Genomic DNA, 4,030 nt, shown 5'->3' with positions numbered 1-4,030 from the left:
CGCGCAGTGCGGAGCGGAGCCGGGCGGCGAGAGGGGTCCGGCCGGCGGCTGCAGCCGGGCCGGGCGGAGCGGAGCGGCCGCCCCGCGGGGATTACAGGCTTGCGAGGCTGTTTCGGAGGGGCCGGGGCCGGGCCGCCGCCTCTCCCCCATGGAATTCACCTGAGCGCAGCCGCGACGGGAGGGACGGCGCCCGGCGGGAGCCCGCTTTGGCTCGGGAGAGGACGGGCATGACTTTTTAAGCAAAACAAAAACAATCAACCCCCCCCAAACGCCCCGGCAAACGGCGGAAGGGAACCCAAAAAGCCGCCCGAAGGAAGGGACGCGCAGCCGCCGGCGCTGGAGCCGCGGAGGGAGGGAGGAGGCGCCGCGGCCGCACCGCCCCGCACCGCCCCGCAGCCGGAGGTGCCGCCGCTGCCCCCGGCCGCCGCCGCACATGGTTTTCTTTGTCCTGCTGCCGCTCGCGTAGCGCCAGCTCCGCGCTCCCCGCACGCCTCGCTCCTGCCGGGAACCATCTTGCGGGAGCGGGGAAGGAGCTCGGCGGCCCCGTGAAGGATGCCCGCCCGGCGGCCCGCGCTCCCGGCCCGCGGAGCCGGCTCCCCGCGGAGGATTAGTTGGGGTTTGGCCGCGGGACGCTGAGAGCAGCGCTGGATCGGAGTTGCCGCTCACGCCCGTCCCTCCCGCACCGCCATGAGCCGCGGGCCGGCCCCGCGGAGCCCCCGGAGCGCAGGTAAAGCACCGGGCCGGGGCCGCTCCTGCTGCGGGAGGGAGCGGAGCGGAGCGGAGCGGGAGCAGCGGCGGGAGGGAGCGGAGCGGAGCGGGCCGGACCGGGAGCAGCGGCGGGAGGGAGCGGAGCGGAGCGGGCCGGACCGGGAGCAGCGGCGGGAGGGAGCGGAGCGGGCCGGACCGGGAACAGCGGAGGGAGGGAGCGGAGCGGAGCGGGCCGGACCGGGAGCAGCGGAGGGAGGGAGCGGAGCGGGCCGGGAGCAGCGGAGGGGCCGCGGGCAGGTGCGGGGCCGCTGCCGTGCCAGCAGTGAGTCAGGCTGCGCTGTCTGGACAGGAAATATTTTAGTCATCCATCCCCTCGAACGGCAGCGCATTCCTCGGTGAGGGAAAAATACTCTTTGGGTCATTTTTTTCTCTGCGGTTTGTTGGGTGGTTTTTTTTCCTTTAAGCTCAGGGATTGCTGACTTGTTTCATTTCGCGGTGGAAAGGATTAAGCTGCGCTTGGTAACGAGGGGATTTGCAAGGGAAAACGGCCCAAGTGCGAGGAAGGGAGCTGTGTGCCACCAGCTCCGGCTCCGTGCCCGAGACACCGGGGATGCTCCTCGGGCAGAGCACCCCGGATAACCCCGTGAGTGATACCCCCGGATAACCCGAGCTGTGAGTGCTCCAGAGACACCCGGCAGGATAAATAAAGGGGAGAGAACAGAGAGTTTCCCTTGGCCGGTGTAAGGGAAGGGAGCGCCGAGCTCCTCTCCGCCGCTGGAACATCCAGCTTCGGCCACATCGCACATAAAGGCACTTTGTTGTCTGCGCCGATTCCTGTCAGCACCGAGCAGGGTTTGAGACTGAATTTCATCCTTCTGGGGTAGTAGCGAGTTGTTGCGGGTTTTTGAATCAGCTGGGTTTTTTTGTTCCTTTAGTGCTGTTGCGTGATGTGACTAGCTGTGGGAAAATAAGATTATTTGCATGGAAATTGGCACACTGGGTGTCTGCTGACAGAGATTGTGCTCGCCTCTGTATCGCTGCTACATCACCCTAATTGTTTTTGTATTTAAAACCCAATTTTTAAGTAAGGAAACGGGCAGGCCAAGTTCATCTCCCCGTTCCAGCCAGCGTTTGGGTTATTTTCATGGTAACGCAGGCAGTGTGGTTATTTCAAGTTGCTCTTCCATTCGGCTGTGTGTGGTCACTAATGCAGAATGAGCTTCGCTCTTGGACGAGCTTTGTCTTTGTAAAATATTCCTTTTTTAGAGGGATGTTTCATGGTTAATTACCTGCCGGGCTGCTCCGGAGGAATGTGTTCGAGGTGTGCCACTTGCAGGTGTCACAGCCCTGCTTGTGACCGGGGTATGCGGTGGCACAGGAAAGGGTTGCACCTGAAAAACCGTGGCTTAAAAAACAACCTCTTGGTTCAGGCTTGGCGTTAGAGCAAACTTGGTAAAAAGATGTTTTCCTCTTTGTAGTGCTTGGAAAAATCAAGCGAATGGGAAACACGGAGCTGTGCTGTTTTGTTTTGAAACAGTAAAATAAAGTAATAGCTGAAACTGTAAGAAGTTTGTTTGGTTTTTAATACTGGATTTTATTTCTAAAAAGAAAGACTGGTTCAGAGAGTTCTGACTTCAGAGAAAAGCTGCATTTGAGAAGACAACAACAGCTGAAATTCACCGGGAAAGATTATTTTTAAGCAGGCTGGTTGTCAAGGGTAGGAAAGCATTGAGCCTCTTGTTGGACTAATACTGGGCTGCCCTTTAAAGCACATGGCTTTCTTCATCTCTTCAATTTCTGCATTATTCACATATTTTCATTAATTTAGAGAAAGTCGTCACTGAATAATAAATCCATCATTGGGTAATAAATCCAGTGTTTACAAGGTATTTAATTGAGACGAAATGCACCGGCTTGGTTTTCAAATAAGCCAGCAGTAATCTAGTAAAATTTGTCTAAAAGTCTGAAAAATAATAAGGCTATTTTTAATAATTAATTGTAGAAATCTTGTCTGTCACTAACTTGAGGGCAGTTTTTTCCAGTGTATTCCTGTGCTGTGATGCACAGTCTGAGCTGTGTCTGCTCATTTATCGGGAGTTTCACTTCCAAGTTTTTAGTGCAGTCGAGGTAGCGAACGTATATGTTGATTGTCTGGTGACTTTTATCTGATTTTGAATTGAGAAAATCCTTCCCTTTAAAAAAATAAACAAACCCACAGCCTGCTTTCCAAACAGTGTTTTCAATTACTGCTCCTGAAGGCAGCAAGAAAACAGTTTCTAGGGAAAAATGAAAATCTTTCTCAAGTGTTGTGTTTTAACCCCGTTTGCAGTGTTCTGTTCCTGAGCACGTTTTCCCTGTGTTTTCCAAGCTGTTTGTGCTGTTTCTCAGCAGCTCTGGGCTGCAGTTTGGAATTGAGCAGCTCTGTTTTTTGTGGGTGCAGAGGTGGGAGAAGTTTGAGCTGAGCTGCCCGTGTGTGTGTTGTGTGTGTCCAAACACAGCTGCCAGAAACTCAGTCCTTTTGGGCTCGGGCTCTCTGAAAAATGAACATTTTCAGTGTTCCTCCCCTGCCTGGTTTTGTGCCGTTGGAATTTCTTAAAGGGGGCAGATCAGTGATTTTGTGGGAAACTGAAATAAAGCTTTTTATATGGGTGGAGAGCTGAGCTGGCACCCTGGCATAGAAACAGCAGGAACAGGCAAGCCACTAACACAATATTGAGGGGAAAAACCTCCGTGGATAGAGGTGGCGTGATGAAAAAGAAAAGGTTTATTAATTCACACAGCGAGGTGTCAGAAATCAGTGATTCTGAGGAAGCTGACGTGGAAATACACGCTGATCCTAAATACTGACACGTTCTTTATCTTTCAAAGAGCTTGCACCAGCAATTTAGAAAATTACTAACCTAAGTTATCAACGCTGCTTTGAAGGTGGTAAAAATCGAATGTTCACACAGCAGGGATCCCAAAAATACTTTAAAAATTAATTAAGAAATCTGCAGTTGTGGAAATTCCTGAGGCTGGGCTGTCTGGTTGGAAATCACGACTCTTCTCCATTGCAAAATCAATGTCGGAATGTATTGGATAATGGCAGTACAAAGATCCAGTGTCTGTGCGGCTGATGTTGGAGAAAAAGCCCATTTCTTTATGAAACAGAGCTTTTCCAAAGAAATCTCTGCACTGCAGGGCGGCGGAGCACAGCCGAACAGCACCACCTGATGGACACGGGCTCTGCCATTCCTGGGTTTGTCTCCTGGTTTGTTTCCCTCAAATTCACACACACACACCTCTGCCTGTGCATAAATACAGCGCCGTGCCTTCGGAAATC

At 53.1% G+C, this 4,030-nt stretch overlaps 1 protein-coding gene across 1 annotated transcript in view; it reads left to right on the top strand.

The window, feature by feature from the left end:
- The window catches only part of AUTS2 (activator of transcription and developmental regulator AUTS2), a 668,592-nt gene that overhangs the window by 608,390 nt on the left and 56,172 nt on the right, over positions 1–4,030 (top strand). The gene's annotated exons all lie outside the window — the stretch shown is intronic.

The sequence above is a fragment of the Parus major genome, chromosome 19, assembly GCF_001522545.3.
Source record: "Parus major isolate Abel chromosome 19, Parus_major1.1, whole genome shotgun sequence".
Taxonomy (NCBI): Eukaryota; Metazoa; Chordata; class Aves; order Passeriformes; family Paridae; genus Parus; species Parus major.
The sequence above is the reverse complement of the archived record's forward strand: the minus strand, read 5'-3'. Positions and strand labels throughout refer to the sequence as shown.